The sequence below is a fragment of the Monodon monoceros genome, unplaced genomic scaffold (assembly GCF_005190385.1).
Source record: "Monodon monoceros isolate NGI ecotype Baffin Bay Population unplaced genomic scaffold, NGI_Narwhal_1 Super_Scaffold_3, whole genome shotgun sequence".
In the NCBI taxonomy this organism is placed as follows: domain Eukaryota; kingdom Metazoa; phylum Chordata; class Mammalia; order Artiodactyla; family Monodontidae; genus Monodon; species Monodon monoceros.
In genome coordinates this window covers 12,442,921-12,462,461 of record NW_021703780.1, presented here as the reverse complement: position 1 = coordinate 12,462,461, position 19,541 = coordinate 12,442,921, and the positions used below count along the sequence as shown (strand labels likewise).

Sequence of the window (19,541 nt, the reverse complement as noted above, 5' to 3'; positions counted from 1 at the left end):
TACAACTTTAAGGCTGTTTTATTTCTAGCTCTGTAAATTCCACTGGATAAGGTTTAATTTTTTCACCCCTTTTTCTTCAGAAAGCCCTCTTGAGGGTTTAGGACACAGGAAAGCAGTTATGGCGTAAATAAGATGCTGCCTCTGCTTTTGCATTAGCCACCCCTCCTCCATCTTCCCACAAAGAAAAAGAGAACTGAAAGGACAGTTACGAAGCCGTACCAGTAATAAAGCAAGAACGAGTTCTTCAAATTCATCATTCGAGTTACTGTATTTGGAAATTGAATAATGCCATTTTTTCCAATCTAAGCACGCTGGATGTTATTTCATTCAAATCATACTGTTGGAAGATGGTTTTAGATTATTTTAACTCTGGTTAAAGAATACATCCGTTGATATCAAAAAGAATTGAATTGTACCCTGACTTTGAGGTGAATGACTGCCTGAGAACTGACCTAGTCTGAAATTCACTTCCTATCAAATGGGCCACCCGGCATAAGTGACTTCAGCTTAAAATTCCTAATGAGGCCACAAGCATTGGCATAAATACATGAAAGTGGAGATTTAACAATGTACGATAATGTCTTCTTTCCCAAGATTTATTCCCTATAACATAAACACCTATGACAAATAAACAATGAAAGAGGAGTGAAAGGGACAGAAATAGTATGCTGACACAGGTGATAGCGATGACGGTTGTGTGTGGCTTTGCTCCCAAGTCACCCAGAGCCCAAGTGAGTCCTCTACCTTCTGAGATAAACATTCCTAATGTCCCACTTTTGCACCCCTGTCCCCCAGTCCTGAGTTTGGGCAGGAGTGGGAAGGAGAGCCATTCTGTTCATATTTTCCTTGCAGAGCTCCTAAGTACTGCACGAAAATGTGCAGGGCAGAGTGCCAGATGTCTGATAATGTAAAATCAAGGGAAGTCTTGGGTGTCATGGCACGTATATATATATCTCTCGGAAAATGCAATCTGCCATATCTTTTTCACCCCACATGTTTTGTTTTTGTTTTTTGCAACGTGATGTTGATATTCCTCCATTGAGAAGGTATGTTCCCTACCTTTGAACTTGAGAAAATCTTTGTAACTGCCTCGACAAATACAATGCAGTGGAAGTGACAGTGTTTGACCTCTGAGGCAAGGTCACAAAAGGCCACGTGGCTTCTGTGTGGCTCCCTGTCTCTCAGGATGCTCACCTTGGCAACCCAGCCACCACACTGTGAGGAAGCCCTGGCCACTTGGAGAAGCCACTTGCAGGTGTCCCAGTCGCAGCCTTAGCTCAGAAGTGGTCCTAGGCAGGGGGCGGGGGGGGGAAGGAGGGCTTAGGCTGGCGGGGGTGGGGGTGGTGGAGACGGAGGGGGCCAGAAGTGACTATACTGCTGCTCACTAACTGACCTGAGGAATATTGAGTTTCCGGCAGGTCGCACGGCAGGCCTGAGGATCTGTCTCTTGCTTCAACAGTGTTTAGAATGAACGTACCAAGGGATACCCCTTGTTCCAGCCTCCGACCGCCCTCCAGCTTTTTTTTCAGTTGCAACCTTTGGAATCAGCCACACAGCTACCCTCGGCCACTGGAACCAACCAACACCAGTTTTTGAGGTTAACTCCTTATTACCAATCAACCCTGAGCTCCCAGATTCGTCAGAATTAGTCTACCAAGGTAGAGGTCGCCTGGTCAACCTGCGTCTGCAGGCCTTCTATACCTACCTCTCTCTGGGCTTCTCTTCCGACCATGACGATGGGGCTCTTCAGAGTGTGGGCCACTTTTTCCGTGAATTGGCCAAGGAGAAGCGCCAAGGCACTGAACGTCTCTTGAAAATACAAAACCAGTGCAGCGACCGTGCCCTCTTCCAGGACGTGCAGAAGCCATCTCAAGATGAGTGGGGTGAAACCCAGGACGCTATGGAAGCCGCCATTCTCATGGAGAAGGACCTGAACCAGGCCCTTTTCGATCTGCACGCCCTGGGCTCTGCCCGCACAGACCCTCACCTCTGAGACTTCCTGGAGAGCGGCTTCCTGTATGAGCAGGTGAAACTCATCAAGAAGATGGGTGACCACCTGACCAACCTCCGCAGGCTGGCTGGTCCTCAGGTTGGGCTGGGCCAGTAGCTCTTTGAAAGGCTCACCCTCAGGCATGACTAGGAGCCTCTGAAACCCAGCGGCCTTTGAGGAGCCCCTGTGGTCAGAAGGCCTGAAGCCTTCTCTGCAGCCACTAGGCAGCTTTTTAACTACCCTGGAGCCCTCCCCCAAGCCTTGGACCAAATGGAAATGAAGCTTTTGGCAGCCAAAAAAAAAAAAAAAGGAATATTGAGTTTCCCATTTGTGCCGGGCAGTGTTGTAGAAGCTGGGCTACAGCTATGAGAAAAACAGACAAAAATAGCCCCCTTCTCAGCTCCTTCTGTAGACTCTGTAAATCTAACTTCCTGAGCCTTCCACAACTGGGAGAACCAAGCTCAGATTTTATATAATCCTGACCAAGTTTTGTAATTACAGTGAACACATGTCACAGGAATTTTTTTTTTTCTTTGAAATAGAGTTCCCCTTTGTTACAGATGAATAAAAAAGGCCTAGGGAGGTTGACGGTGACTCGCCTTCATACGACTCTTGGGGATGACAGCTAAGTCATCTTCGCTCCTTATGTTTTACTATTTCCATAGAACAACCAGGGTCTGCTTCCCCATAGACAGCCAATTATGATTAGTTACTTACACAGCAGACACTCCTGTCCAGGAGGCACTTGGGAGGGAAATGGAGAAGATTCCTGCCCCCTTTCCCCACCTCGGCTGGGTGAGGGGCCCCTCCCTGTCGCACAGCACCGTGCATCCCCCCCCACCCCCCCACCCCCCTGCGCTGTTCTTTCCGCTCTTAGAGTACTCACTGTGGATGGATGTCCTTTGAGGGTAGGGAGAGTGTGAGCCTCCTTTCTAGATCCACAGTACCTAGTAGAGGTCTAGGTGCAGAATAAGTGAGCAGTGAAAGTGTGGGGAATATAGAATGAATGAACACGTGCCTGGGTGGCACCACCCCTGACTCCATTCGCCGTTAGTACCCTGTGCTACGTTTTCTTGGCCGCCCCTGCTCTGGGAAATAGGGAAATGCAGGAACTAGCTCCTCCTTCAGGGAAAGATTTGCTGCTCAGCTGCAGGGAGTGTGGTCAGAAGAAAGCCCTCAGCTGTCAGCTCTTCCAGAGTCTGCTTTATCTGCAGAGAGCCACCTTGCGCAAGGTCATGCCACATTCTGGATCCCATGACTTAATAGAAGAGGATATAAAGTAGCTATTTTGGCCCAATGGGGGACAACTCAGATGGGTACTATGTTACTCTAAAACTCCCTGCCTTGTAAACTGAAACTTTATTTGGCCCCCTCTGCCCATTCCTTCTTCCCATCTTCCTTTCATAGGTGCTGGTCCTAAAATAAACATTTTATACCCCACACTCCATCGCAGCATCTGCCTCTGGGGAACCCAACCTGCAATGACTTTCTCTTGCCTTTGATTCCTTCGTAAGACTCTTTACCTTTGGTCAACTTGGCTATTCACCGAGTTAACTTAACAATGTTTGTTTTGTGAAGGTCTTAAAGTATTCAATTCTGATTATGGCTCAGGAGACAACTGACAGCTCCAGACGAAGGCTGGGTTTAATATCCAAGGAGTGCTCACTTGGAAGGGTTGGTAATGCCTTTCTCATTGCTGCTTAGAAACATATATTCGGCTGAAATTAGACATTTTTATGAAATCGCTGCACCAACTGATAATACACAGGCTGTAGATTTTCTTTTTTTCTTGTTTAGCTTCAGCTGACAGGTACCAGTTTCACACCAAAGATTCCCTGCCCTCTGGAATTTTGCTCCCTCAGGTCCTAGGTGCCTTTGTACCTCTCTGATGCCCTCAAACAGACTCTTCTTCCCCATCTCCATTTTCTTCAATTGTTCTTAGGGGGAGTGTTAGTCTGTTACAAATTAATCTGCCACAGCTAGAGGCAGAATTGTCCAGGATCACCTTCCTTTCAACTCCTTAATCTTAACTAACAGAAGTGATTTGAAAGAGTAGATGTTATCTTTTGTAGAGAAGAGGAACTAAGATCAAAAGGTTTTTAGAGGAAAAAAATTAAGATTGAGCAGGTTCTGGAGAAGCATGTGCTGCTTTTTCAATCAGAATTGTATTCCTTAGATTCATCCTTTTTTAAAAAAAAAAATATTTGTTTATTTATTTGGCTGTGCCTGATCTTAGATGTGGCACACAGGATCTTCGTTGTGGTGTGCGGGATCTCTTTTTTTTTTTTTAGTTGCGGCATGCGGGATCTTAGTTGTGGCATGCGGGATTGAACCCAGGCCCCCTGCATTGGGAGCTCGGAGTCCTCCCCTCTGGACCACCAGGGAAGTCCCCCTTAGATTCGTCCTTAATTAGGAAAATGTGACTTTCATTTACCCATAAACACATTCAAGTTTCAGTTCTTCCTGGTATTAGTTTTTGTTTCCTTGTGTTAGTTTTCTCAATTCTACCACTTTAATTGTACTTAACAGAGAATTATCATAAGTTAAATTTTTGAGTTAAACTCACTCCTTTGTTCTGAAAAAACTTTAAATCTCAAGTTAACTCTCAATTATTTACAGTAAAATGTAAGGGGAATTTGTAGTCATAATTCAAATCAATGAATAATTGAAAAATTTTATCTTTGGCTTCAGATGCAGGTCATAGTTTGCTTGTTAAAGATTCATCTTCTGGGTAATATTTTACTTAAACAAATATATTGACTTTTAAATCTATCTTTCTTGGCTAAGCAACCTTTCCTTTTTATCCGTGTGTGTCAGAGTTAGCATGTACTTTTAAGATTTTGTACATCCTTCACGTATGGCATTCCATTGTCTTCTCTAAGGTACTCCACAACAATTATTACGGTAATCGGAGTCCTTTGTAAATATTGATGTTTTCGGCCGTGCATACAGTTAAATTTTCTTTTCCTCCTTTCTGTCTATAATAGATAATAACAATACTTTGAGTCTCCATTGTGTTTGTTTCATATTCAAGGAATAGAAGAGATTCCACAGTCACAGTGCCAAACCCCTGATGGCTAGTTGGTGAAGATCTCTACTATCTAGGTAGAGATGAGGCAATGCTCAGAGGGGAGGAAAAACCAAACAAAGGAAGAGAAAGCCTCTCTGAGCAGATTAGAGCAAAATTCAGGTCTATTGACAAATGCTGCTGGAAGAATGACCTTCCCCCCAAGCACCTGCTGGGATTCTGTGCCTTTGAGAAGGATTTGGAACAAAAGCGATTCAGTTAGGTGTTCAAGAGAATACTTTACCTGGTCAACCAAGGCAGCCTTGCTCCACTGGATCTGACTCTTGCCAAGACCTTTATTTTCTTAATCTGAAGACACTATGATTTTCTGATTTGTACTCAATTTATGTCTAGTTGGTTGGTGGTTCGTCCAGTAATTAATTCATTCAGGGATTTCAGACCTACTCTGTGTGGGCACCACCCATTTGCCAGTGCTCTGTCATATACAGCATATAGGGTCTTCCCTTTTTACTTTTTATATTTTTGCGATACGCGGGCCTCTCACTCTTGTGGCCTCTCCCGTTGCGGATCACAGGCTCCGGACGCACAGGCTCAACAGCCATGGCTCATGGGTCCAGCCGCTCCGCGGCACGCGGGATCCTCCGGGACCGGGGCACGAACCCGTGTCCCCTGCATCGGCAGGCGGACTCTCAACCACTGCGCCACCAGGGAAGCCTAGGGTCTTCCCTTTTTAAAACCCACCACTCTCCTGCCTTCCTCTTCCCTTCCTTGACCAGTCCCACATTTTCTCACTGGCACCCCATCAGATCCTAGGGGAAAAGACTAATGATGACTCAAGAAAGGAAAGGGAAGCTCACTCCCGAAGCTACTTCAACTGCTCTTGGTTCTCCAGCCTCTGTTCTGATTTGTGTTTTAGTTCACAAGCTCCCCTACCTTTTCTGTTGAAGGACCCAGGATATATTACCTAATTTTTCTTTTCAAAGTAGATGAGTTTCACTTTGGACCTTCAATGCTTACCTTTAATACCTAAACTGTATTTGGCCTTGTCATTCCATACAGTGACAAAGTGAATGAAGAGAAAGGAATTGGGGGAGAAATGTTTTTGTTCTTCATTTCTTATTGCTCTAAGCAGTGAAGAGCGTTAGAAAACTTCCAAGGGACTCTATACTTCAGAGACAGGAGGTTAGGGAGAAGTTATTGGACCATATCGTATTCCGTAGCTGACTAGGGAGACGAGAGACTTTGGTCATAGGAACAGATGGTGGTGATGGGATAGGGGGTCTAGGGCTAATCCTGGGACCATCAGAAGAAAATAAAAGGCTTATGGAGTACCATCTGTACCAGCTTGCCCATGCATGATCTAATTTAGTGTTTCCAAATGTCTTCCTTGGAACACTAGTCCCAGGAGATGTTCCACCAGAAAAGGGGCCTGGATTTAAATACGTTTGGGAAAAGCTTTAAATCACATTCCTGTCTGAAGATGTCCTGCAATAAGAAATCAGTTGAATCTCTCCCCCTCATCTCATTAGCAGGATTGCTGTATCAAAAGGTATGTGCATTTACAATGTTGGTAGATACTGCCAATTTGCCTACATATGAGACCTTATTGTGATCCAGCATTTTCCTATTTTGATAACACTTATTAATATCCTATAGAGCTTATGTTCCAGAAAACACAGGTTTGGTATACTGGTCAAATTTTTTTTTTTTAATTTATTATTTTTGGCTGCGTTGGGTCTTCGTTGCTGTGCACGGGCTTTCTCTAGTTGCGGTGAACGGGGGCTACTCTTCGTTGCGGTGTGTGGACTTCTCGTTGCGGTGGCTTCTCTTGTTGCAGAGCACGGGCTCTAGGCACGCGGGCTTCAGTAGTTATGGCACGAGGGCTCAGTAGTTGTGGCGCACGGGCTTAGTTGCTCTGTGGCTTGTGGGATCTTCCCGGACCAGGGCTCGAACCCGTGTACTCTGCATTGGCAGGCGGATTCTTAACCACTGCGCCACCAGGGAAGTCCCACTGGTCAATTTTTAATCTTCCAACTTGTATACAGTGTATATTACTGTCCTTTTTCTACAGATGAGGATCTGAGGCTTAGACACTTGACCACTACTTATGAGGTTGACTCTCTCTCTACTCCCAACCTACTGGATGCCCACTCTCTCCACCCTACCCTGGTGCAGATTCCAACAGAGGCTGTATTTGCAGAAGCACTGACTCCTACTGCTGGGGATTGAACTCTGGACATTCTCCTCTAGAAGAATTGTGCAGTGCACAGTGGTTAGATTTCTACGGTCTTTTTAGGACAGTGCTTTATATTTCTGGTAGGTTATTAGCTATTGCGGTTTTCCCCTGTGATTCGAACTTGCTATATATAGCAGAGTTTTAATGATAGTAATAATAATAACCACCATAATTTATTGAGGATCTACTGTATGCAAGGCACTTAAGTCATATCATTATTTGTCACAACAATCCTGCACTAGAGAGATACTTCTAAGAGGGTACGCTCACCTTCATTTGAGGCTCTGAAAGGTTGTGACTTGACCAAGGTTACATCGAACCCAGATTCGCTCGGTTTTGTCTGACTTCTCTGAATCATACTGCCTTTTTTTTGAAAATGTATTTTGAGCCCCTACCAATAACAAATGTTTAGAACACATCTGGTTGCATAACTTGACGTTACCCTGATCCCAAATCTCGTTGACAATGATTGGCTGCCTTTGTCTCCAGATATGACTCTTTTTTATCCCTCTTTGCCCACCCATTGATGAAGGTCTGCTTTGGTTTAAACACAGTTAAGCTATGAGATTATATGTTCTTATCCTTCACTCCCTGTTATCCCCTGACGCTTTCCCTCTCTTTTTTCTTGTCCCTCTGTTCTTCTCTTTCTTCTTTCATTTTTTACAAGACTGGTGAGGTTTGGTCTTCTCCCAGAATATAACACCTTTGCCTTCTGCCCTGTTGGGCACCAAACAAAAGACCTTGCGAAGTAAATCAAAATGGCAGGAGAAGGTCGGTGATTCTCAATGTTTTCATCCGGCAACGTTCTTCCCCCACCTTTCACCTCCTTATCCCATAACCAAATTTTTCCTGCATCTTCCTTCACCGCTTACTTTCCCTTCCCCCTGGTAGGGAGGTTTTCCTTCCAAGGGGCAAGGGATAGGGGAGGATGGTAAAGGTAAAGCATAGACCAGGTATGGGAGGGGTGTGAGGTGGGGGACAGTGGGGCCAGGAAGGGAGCAAGCGGAAAGGTCCTTACATTACAGAGAGGGCTGAGGATATGCAACAGAAATCTCAGGGATGGGCAGTGAGGAAGCAGAGGAAAGGGCAACGGAAAGAGGAGACAGAGATTAGAGGGCTGGAGGGAGCCTGCACTAGAGTAAGACCAGGGAGCTGACAGGATCAGGTGGAGGCAGGTGACAACACAGACATTTTGGAGAACAGAAGGGCATTCAGGGAGGAGAGCCAAGGCCACACAGGGTCGACTGCTTTTTTTTTTTTTTAAGGATTAAGGATGAATCACTGTTTTCATCACCATCAGTGCACACACCGCATGTTAGGTGTTGCTGGAGCGGAAAACACGCTGCGCTGACAGGACAGGCTCCACGATAGCCTCCCACTCCTCCCTGTTGGAGGCCGGGGAGAGCATCCTGGGGGTTTAGACTCCCCCAGAGGTGAGATAATGCTTCCCAGGCGTCTCTTGGTGCATGACCTTCACCCATTCCCTCCTATAAAGTGCAACCCAAACCGATATAAAGTCTGTAAACCTTCCTTGACGGCTCAAAGGTTAGAAGAGAATTGGGGGTTCACTGCACCACTAACGACAGATCCCATGGTAAAGGCTCAACAAACACTCGGTAATTAGTTACAGAGAAAAGAGGAACAGGATACTAATTTAGGTCAGAGACTCCTCTGAAAATCTGATGAAAGCTACGGACCCTCTCCCCAGAAAAAAGCACGTGTGCCTATACATAACCCGATTTTATTTATAACGTCAGGATGTTCGCTAAAGTCCTGAAGCCCAGGCCAAGGGGGCCTATGGACCCCTGGGTAAGAAGCCCTGACTTGGAGTATATGAAATACCTTTGTGCCCATGAATCACGGATCCGACCAAAACCCCGGAGGTAGAGCAGATGCTGCCAGCGTTGGACAGAGGAGGAGACTAGGTACAGAGGCGGGCGACTTCCTTCCACTTCTGCTACGAGGCAGCGTGGGGCTAAAACTTAGAGCTCTAATGCCAGGCTTGTTCCATTGCCCGCTGAACATTTGCAGCCTGCTGTTAGAAAGACAGACTTTTTATTTTTTATTTTTAAGTTTCTGGTAGTTATTATGGCTTTTAGAAAAAGGAGAAGTTAGATTATACTTCTCTTTACCCTTTGACTGAGCCAATAGCACATTTTCCAGCTCAACTACACATATGGTTGCTGCCTCTTTCCCTTTGTCAGAAAAAACCTACCTGTCATGGGGTCCACGTATGATTGGATGACACATACTGCAGGTCACAGATAACAGGAACCACAATGCAACCCGATGTGCTGAAGTCTGGTGCAGCCTCCTAAACCAACACCTGGACCAGGTAACGTTCCAGTCACTTGCTAGTCCGAAAACTCTTCTTGTCAAGCAGGGCATCCTTCTCCTGCAGTGTTTAATGATAGAACAATGTATGCTGGGAAACGGTAAGCCATGGAAAACGAGTGTGATACTGCACGGAAGTTTCCTTTCTTCAGATGATAAGCTAGTGTGAGTTTATATATTGTTTTGTTGGGATTTTAACAGGGTTTTTTGGTTTTCTTTTTGGCTTTGGAATACCCCTATTAGAATATTCTGCATACTCAAATCTCAAGAATTTATCACTAGAGTAGTAGCTCTCAATATATGATGTGCACGAAACTCCCCCTTGGGGAGCTTGTTAGAAAATCTTGGACCCCAAGCACTAGGCTGAATGCTTGATTTTATAGGTCAGGCATGGGGCTGGGGGTCTGCAGTGTAAGAAGTTCCAGGAGTGGGTTTGTTGCAGAAAGGTGGAGGATGTGCTCTGAGAAATTCTGACTTAGGGGATCAGAGAGGCACCTAGTCTATATCTCTGGTGTACAGAGTCTCATCTTGGAATTCCTGATTTATTTTTCTACCCCTGACTTATCAAGGATGATGAGCTCCTTCCTGGCAGAGATAAATCTCATGCTCACGTTTCTATTCCTGAATCCTGATGCAATTACTGGTTGTTGACTGCATGAGAGAATAGAAATGGTAGTTAAAATGTCAGAGGATGAATATTAATATGTTGAGATATTTCAATTTAACACTACTATTATGAAACAGAAATCTTTACTTAACCAGTAGAAATCCCACATGCCGTAAAATCCTAAAAGGAAGGAGTTTAAGCGCTCAGGGTAATTCACAATTTCCTTTCTCCCTACTTTCTGGATGTACATCTGCTTGAAGTTAAGACATTTTCTGCTGTTTTGGAAAACAGCAATTGGATGTAAGCACGCACTTTGTAGGTAGGTGTTGTGGTGGATAAAAAGCTACAAGATTTGGTTCCCTTTCCAAGTAATTACAGTCTGGTAAGGGAAATGGGATGTCCAAGCACGTGGGTATCTACACACCAAGGCAGATGCAGTGAGAGCCGGGAAGCGGACGGGAGCTGGGATCCGGGCTGCCAGTTAGAATTGTCTGGGGGTTGAAGAGGTTATTCCAGGTTTGAGCAAAAGCAGGAATGTGAGTTTGTAAACATCTGACTGTTTCTTTTCAGTCTAGCATTCTTTTTCCTTCTTCTGGGACCAGCACCTCCTTTTACTTTGGAGGACTCCCCCATCTCCGCTGCATGTGGTCTCAGTGGTTCTGGCCTTTCTCCAGACAAGGAGTGGTATCCAGTTAGACTAAGCGGACTCTGCTTCCCTGGAATTTGGAACTTGAACCCACAGTTCCGAAGTTAGGAAACCACCGGACCTGATTTCTCATGATAGTCGAATCCTAAAACCGCTGTTCTTGTGCTCCCGCACAGGAAAAGATGGAACATAAACAAGTGGAGACCAGACTGAAGGGACATAAGTGTTTGGGAAGCAAGGAGTTCCCTGTTACTGGAGGTATTCTGGTCGTGGCTGGATGGCCACTTGGTAGGGATGTTACCTAAGAGATTCAAGCATCAGATGAAATGACCTTGAAGTTCATCTTCAACCTAAAATTCTAGAACTCTTGTTAGTCATATACTGTCAGTGACTGATCCCCAGAACATATATCCCTGGAGTCCAGGACAGTTATAGCACACAGTGACGAGGAAGGCATGTATATGAGCTGTCCCAGGCTTATCTGTGGTACCTTCAACAGCACCTCTGCCGTTACAGGATCTCAACACTAAACGTGTAAACGTTCCCCTTAGGGTTTGGGCAAGTGCACATCTACTTGGATAAAAGGCATTTTGCTTTCCCTACATGAGGCAATAATTTGTAAGCCATGTGTGTTACGACTGGCTTTTAAAGCAGCAGTCGCCGTAATAAAAAATTCAGCTTATGGGAAATTTCAACCATCTCTCTGCTCAGTTCTTTCATTTCCAGTGGGGTTTGGCTGGGGCCTTGAGAAAGGAGGAAATTACCATAGTAGTAGAATTTTCAAACCAAGCCGTTATAGTCATGAATGAGGTTGAAGTAAGAAACAGGAAATAATGAGACAAATTTACGATTTACTTCAATGCCTTCCATTTTCAAAGTGTGTTTTTAAATATTTTTTTCCAGAATAGCGACTTACCTACCCACAAAGCTTGTTGTCGTGTGCTCCTGGACTGGCAAAGAAAAACATTGTAAGGGCCTGTTTTGAACCATTAAGGCTCCTAGTGATAGGTTACAGATCAGCTTTTACATCTACTCTCTGCAAGTTACAATCCCCTGCCGAAGATGATCAACAGCAGACCGTTATTCTGTTTCAGCACATCCGTGAGGACATACATAATATATAATAGGATACATAATCTCTTAAGTTTCTGTCTCAAGATGGGCCACCATTCAGCAAGCACATGGGCATTTGCAGGATGCTAAATGTGGCACAAGTTAAAATTTGGTGGGATGTCACATAAGCCACATGGCTTCTTCTGGAATCTACTGAAGGTGTGAAAATGACAAAGAGCATGGAGCTAGTGTTAATGTTGATTCAATGAACATTTATTGAGCACATAGCACATTCTGGGGGATAAATAAACATGGTCCCCAATCTTGCTGGAGAGACCAACACATATAAACAACTAATCACAATTCCAGGTGGTTAAGAACGCTTATGTAGAGTGTGATAAGCAAGCTCTCTCTTTGCTGAGTGCTAAGCCGGGTGCTCTAATGATTTCTACAGAGGAACTGAAACTACATAGAATTCACGGAGAGAAGGTGGGAAAGAGCATTGTAAGCAGGAGGAATTATAAGAGCAAAGGCTTGGAGGTATGACCATGCGGGACTTGTTTAGAGGGTGACGGGTAATCTAGAACCATGCTACTCAAAGCATGTATCATCCCCAGACTAGCAGCATTTTCATCATCTGAGGATTTTGTTAAAAGGCAGATCCTTATTTAGTACATCTGGGAAGGGCCCAAGGTCATGCATTTCTTACAAATTCCTGCTGATGGTCCAAACACACAGTCTGAGCAGCAAGAACTAGAGTGTCTGAGTGTAAGGTGTGTGTTGTGGAATAACAAGACACAGGCTGTGAAGGTCGTCCATGCAGTTCCGAGGAGTGGGCAGCTGATCCTTTAGGCAATGTCTTTGGGGTAAGGACACCTGAGTTCTATTTTTACCTTTGCAATTCTCTCCCCTTGTGCATAGACATCATTTCATAGGACTGTTAATTATTGTCACTCATCTTGAACTACTTTGAATTCCCTGGCTAAGAGGTGTTATTGAACGACTCTAAGTACACTGGTGCTTGGGGGGCTTGGAGGGACCTAAAAGAAATGACTAAGAGAAACACCGTGTGGTGTTAAGATACAAAGCAGATGGCCTGTGTCCTAGCACACTTGACACGGTGCCCAAACCTGCTGGAACAATTGTTCATTTATTCACTCAATCATTCAACCCCATGCCTAGCTCTGTATGCTCAGTCCTGGGGGCCTCGAGAGGGGCTTGGTGGTGGGATGGTGAGGAGGGGAAAAGGTACCATTTTGACCTGGATTTGAACCCAAACTTGGAAAGCAGTTTTCTTTATCTGGGTAACTCTGAGACAGAGCGAAAGAAAAAGCATGGTCTGGGTTATATGTAGAATTTGAATAACTGTAGGATAGGAGTTCGATGGAGAGGACGGATGAGGTGTCACTGAGAGGTGGATGGATGACGTACACAGCTGTGGGCAAACCACAGCCTGAATGTCTATTTTCTGAGCCGTTTTGGAAGCACAACAAGAGGTCATCTAGATACGCATTAATGTAATCAAGACATGGCTCCACGTATCAGCCCAGAAGAATGACACAATTTTAGCTTGACCCATACTTGGTCCAATTTATAACCTTAGAAGAATTAATGATACCTAGATGGATTTCTATCTGTTCTTTTTTTGATTATTATTATTTGGCTTTCAGCCTGACTAAGATGGAAAGGACCTGACTGTTTGCCAGAAAATGGATTGCTAGCTGATGGGAAGAGAAATAGAAAAGTGATTGGGATTTCCCCCTACCCATCACTCTTCTCAGACAAAATAAAGCAGAGAGTGAAAGGAATAAACTCTGAAATCCTCTACCTCGTGAGAGGACTCCCATTCGTTTTATTGAATAGCAACTTCGGGCCAGGTACTTTTTATAGGATATCCCACTTAATCCTCAAACAGCCTTATGATCAACTACAATTCAACTACATTACTAGTACTTACAGCTAAGTAAGTTGAGACTCAGAAAAGTAAAGTAGTTTGCCCAAGGTGTCACAGCTTTTAAGTTGCCGAGTCAACTTTGAATCCAGCTCTCCCTGGCTACCCAATTCTACCTGCCCTCTGGTGCAATGCCAATCTGTGCCATGCACACTTCCACTTGACTTGAAAGACATAGGATCTAAAATTAATGATTTAATTAATTCACGGTCCCTGCACTAGTGGACCTAATGATGTCACCTGTCTCAGGGATGAGGGAAATTCTCAGTGAATTCCTGGAAAAGTTTCTGAATGAGAAGGGCGAGTATCATCTTGAACCCCTTTAGAGATTTTTATCCCTCCAGGAAAGGGTAAGACTTTTTAATGTCCTTAGTGTCTTAAGCCCTAAGGAAGTTGTATTCAGCCCTCTAGGAATAGAGAATTCTTTGTTAGAGAAGTTTTTCCAAAAGGATTGGAGATGGCTCATGAAACTCTCATTAGACATCTGGAAAATTAAGATGAATCAAAGATCAGGCATATTCTTGAGGCTTCAGACCCTACAGTCTTCTCCTTTCTGAGAAGGCTCCAAATAGAAGTTAAGAGAAGGATTAAGGATTAAGGCCCTGGCACAGGGTGTTCTCCTATTTTATTTGGGAAAGTCATGATGGTCCATTGGGAAGTAGAACCTGAAGCAGGTGGGTGATCGTAAGGTTATTTGTGGGCCTGGGAGAAGGCTCAGAGCTAGTGTGGTCTGGTAGAGACAAACAAACAAACAAACAAAACAGCTCTGGAGTAAGTGGACCTGTTTTAAATTTTTAGTTCAACCACTTAGTACCAAGTGAGCTTGACAAGTTGTTTAAAGTCTCTGAGGATCAAGTTCCCCAGCTATAAAATGAGACTTCTAATACCCATCTCTCAGGGATGGGCGATAAATGAGATGATGTATATGTAAAGAGTCTAGCATGATGGCTAATGTCTAGTAGGTGCTCAGAGCATGTTGCTACAGTAAAACAGTATTTATCTAGGAGATTAAACTTTGCAGTAGGGAAACAATGAAATCATAAAATAGTTCTCAAAACATTTACAAAAATGATCCTCCATCAAAAATAACTAACTAACTAACTAAATAAATAAAAGCATTGTGATAACTGAAGAACCATTCGTCATGATCTTTGGGTTGAGATGATGGTGAGGTGGTGGGGACCCCATCTGTGAAATGCAGACAGTGGATGACGCATGGATGCCATGGGGGCTTTGCGGGTGCTCGTACAGTGTGTTTGTCCTCACCGACTGGTCTATTTTGATGGGTAACAGCTGTTTTAAAGCTTAAATTACAAGTGGGCAAGCATGTACCATAAGAAATGAGTTTGAATTTGCTCATTTCACACATGGATGTAGGAAATCTCACTTATTTAACTTTTCTAAATCAAATTGAATATTTTTCTTTGGGAGCCACCTCCCAGGGCTGGTAATTTGGCCTGTATTACCTGTCCATGGTAGGCTTCTCCACTTTCCTAGGTTTGTACAAGACCTCTCTATCTGTTATGGACTGAATGTCTGTGTTCTCCCCCAAATTCATAAGTTGAAATCAACTCCCAAGGTGATGGTATTGGGAGGTGGGGCTTGGGGGAGGTGATTAGGTCATGAGGGTGGAGTCCTAATGAATGGGATTAGTGTCCTTATAAAAGAGACCCCAGAGAGCTCCCTCGCCGCTTCTACCATATGAGGACACAGCGAGAAGGACCAGGAAGCAGGACCCCATCAGACACTAAATCTGCTGGCACCTTGATCTTGGACATTCCAGCCTCCAGAATTGTGAGAAATAAATTTCTGTTGTTTCTAAGCCACCCAGTCTGTGATATTCTGCTATAGCTGCCTGCATGACTAAGACACTACTCAAAGTGTATCATCAAAAGCTTGTCAGTAACACGGAATCGTGGGTCCCACCCCAGACCTACTAAATCGGAATTTGCATTTTAACAAGAGACCCAGGTGATTCATGTGCACATTACAGTTTGGGAAGCACTGATGTGAGAGACTTGGAGTCCTGTCAGTCCTGAACATTTATGGAAGGGTCACTGGTCTTCCTTCAGATCTTCATGATCATTGCTGTATTACTTAGTGACCAGTCTTCTGAAGTTGATTAGAAGGCAAGCATTTCCACTTCCTCTGGGCCTCTGTCGCTCCATCAGAGGTCCGGCCACCCCTGGAGACCTGGGTGGGCAAGTCCCTGCCACTCTCAAAGCACCAGTATCCTTTTCCTACCCCCTGAGAGCCATCACACCCCAGACACATAGGACCAACAATTTTCTCTTGCATCACTGTTGCTGTTCCTAAGGAGGGATGGAGGGAGCGCCTAGAAGAGGCCACACTTTTCTTCTGCGAGGCTCTGTGAAATGGGTCTCAGCTGTGGTTGGCCAGTGACTCCACCCCCCCCCGCCCCCACAACCGGCACCCGCCCCACCAATACCCAGTTCTAGCAGCGAACCAGAGCCAGCTGTCAGCAGCTAATCCACAACATGGGGAAACACTAGGGGAAGCCAGTCCCAATTTAGCTTCAGGGGGCTTGGCTGTGTTTTTGTCCCGTGAAATAATCCAGGTATGAGTGGGCCACTAAAACTCTTTCTCAAGGCTTGGGCAATGAGTATACTTCCTGAATCAATATCAAGATATGCCAGCTAACACAGGGTTTCAATGCCATTTAAATGCTTCCCTCCTCCCAGAACAAACAAACAAACAACTAAGAATTTCAAGGACATTTTAATTACTTATTGTGAAATGGCAACAGAAAAAAATTTTTAAAATAAATTTATTTATTTATGGCTGCGTTGGGTCTTTCTTGCTGTTTGTGGGCTTTCTCTAGTTGCGGCGAGTGGGGCCTACTCTTCGGTGCAGTGTGTGGGCTTCTCATTGCGGTGGCTTCTCTTGCTGCAGAGCATGGGCTCTAGATGTGCGGGCTTCAGTAGTTGTGGCACACGGGCTTAGTTGCTCTGCGGCATGTGGGATCTTCCCGGGCCAGGGATCGAACCCGTGTCCCCTGCATTGGCAGGAGGATTCTTAACTACTGCACCACCAGGGAAGTCCCTGGCAACAGAAAATTTGAAATTAAGGCTGATTCAGGAAATTCAAAATCTGAGTCTTCTTTTGGGTAGGTAATTGATGTTTGGGGAAAAATAATTTGGTTAGAACCTCTAATCCACTTTTATTGTCATTGAAAAGAACAAAACAGGGGCTTCCCTTGTGGCGCAGTGGTTGAGAATCTGCCTGCCAATGCAGGGGACACGGGTTCAAGCCCTGTTCTGGGAGGATCCCACATGCCACGGAGCAACTAGGCCCATGAGCCACAACTACTGAGCCTGCGCGTCTGGAGCCTGTGCTCCGCAACAAGAGAGGCCACGACAGTGAGAGGCCCGCGCACCGTGATGAAGAGTAGCCCCCCCCCCGCTCGCCGCAACTAGAGAAAGCCCTCGCACAGAAATGAAGACCCAACACACCCCAAAATAAATAAATAAATAAATAAATAAATGTATATATATATAAAAAAAGAACAAAACAGATGCTGTCACTGCAGGGTTTAACTGACTAAGCTTTTGAGAATTCATTTATTGTTACAAGGTAGCACATCTTAAAGGAACAGAAAAAAATGTTGCTACAAAAACTTAGCATGAAATAAGTTTCAGAATATATATTCATTCGGTTCCAGGTTTTTAAAAATTTATTATTTATTTATTTATTTTTTGCAAGTAAAGGTGAGATCTTAAAAATCAGCTTGAGCCAAAGCTCAGGTGAATTGTGCCCCATTGCCCTGGTCTAATCTCTACTGACCTTTTGTTCCTGTAGTTAGAATCCCTGCCTACATCACTATTAGTTTAGGAGACTTAATATTTAGATAGGGTTGTTTTAAAATTGCTATTAATTAGGTGCAGTCAGGTTCTCCTGTGAGCTCACGAAGTCTTCAGAGCCAGGGTGAAGGCTGTTTCTCGTTTAAACATTGTCAGGCTAAGAAGACTGATTTGATTGCTCCTGAATTTTGCATATGTCAGCATAGTAGAAGCTTAGTCATGCAAATCCCTATTACTTAGCATGTCCCTAGCCCAGAAATACAGAACTGTGTTTCCATATTTTATCTGTGTTTGTAGTTGAATGCATGCCTTCTATTGTGCTTTCAAAGAACAGATGTCAGGACAATGTTTAAAGCACATAACCCGAGTTTTGAAAAATGTTTTTTCTACTTTAAAAGAAAAAAAGAATCCACAGTAATGAATTCGGTCTGCCAGTTTGTATTTTCAGGGAATATTTTAACTGTTGAGGCACTTCCCAGCTCCTATCCTTTAAATACTGCCCTCAGATCGCCAAAGAAGGCCAAAGCCATTTTGGGCTAACAGTTTCTTTTACTGACTCACCAGGACAGCAATATATATGTCAGTCTTTCAAGGGTTGAGTCTCCCTTAGAACTTCAGGGATCTGTGTTACATTCTCATTTTTTGAGCAAAATAATGCATGGGGGAAGCAGTAATGGACACACTTACTTTGAAGACCTAGATGAGGATGAGCCAGAGACACGTGAGAGCTTGGGAGAAATCAGTTGTAGGGCCAGTGAGGGTTGGAAGAGGGCCGAAGGCCGAGGATGCACCATCTCTCTGGGGGAAACGGTGGGTGAATTGGCAGGAACTGAAGGAGTGGTGGGTGGAACAGATGGTCCAGGGTCGGGAATCAAGTTCCATTCTGTGTAGGGTGGCGATAAAGGGTATTCAAACAGGGAAATGAAGCAGGAGGCAGAGCACGCCCAATAGGAGGGTGTATAAAGGTCACGAGCCTGTTTGCCCACACCTGGCAACAATCTGCAGCATTTGTCTGAATGCAAAGCACAGTAAGATTGGAACAGTTCCCAGCAGGGACAGGTGAGGTTCCTTACCTTATCATCTCACAGAGATACAGTTTATGGCAGGGAAGAAGGTTAAAGGCAGGGAAACTGCAGTCAAAAGCATGGAGCTAGAATAGACTTTTGACATTGACTAGAATAGCTCTCTCTTTTTGGAGGTGAGGGACTAAAGCCTCATTTAAAATGTAGGTTAGGGCTTCCCTGGTGGCACAGTGGTTAAGAATCCACCTGCCAATGCAGGGGACACAGGTTCGAGCCCTGGTCTGGGAAGATCCCACATGCCGTGGAGCAACTAAGCCGGTGAGCCACAACTACTGAGCCTGTGCTCTAGAGCCCATGGGCCACAACTACTGAGCCCATGTGCCACAACTGTTGAAGCCCATGCACCTAGAGCCCATGCTCCACAACAAGAAGGCACCGCAATGAGAAGCCCCCAACTGCAACGAAGACCCAACGCAGCCAACAATAAATAAATAAATTTGTTTAAAAAAATTAAAAAATAAAAAAATTAGAAAAAGGTAGGGTTTTAAATAATTAATTAATTTATTTTGGCTGCGTTGGGTCTTCGTTGCTGCGAGCAGGCTTTCTCTAGTTGCAGCAAGCGGGGGCTACTTTTCCTTGCGGTGCGTGGGCTTCTCATTGCAGTGGCTTCTCTTGTTGTGGAGCATGGGCTCTAGGCACGTGGGCTTCAGTAGTTGTGGCACGTGGCTCAGTAGTTGTGGCTCATGGGCTTAGTTGCTCCACAGCATGCGGGATCTTCCCGGACCAGGGCTCGAACCCGTGTACCCTGAGTTGGCAGGCGGATTCTTAACCGCTGCGCCACCAGGGAAGCCCA

The 19,541-nt window shown here is 44.7% G+C and overlaps 1 pseudogene; it reads left to right on the top strand.

Moving 5' to 3' along the window:
- The first annotated feature begins 686 nt into the window (after positions 1-686).
- On the top strand, positions 687-2,270 carry LOC114907100 (annotated as a pseudogene).
- Positions 2,271-19,541: the final 17,271 nt, after the last annotated feature.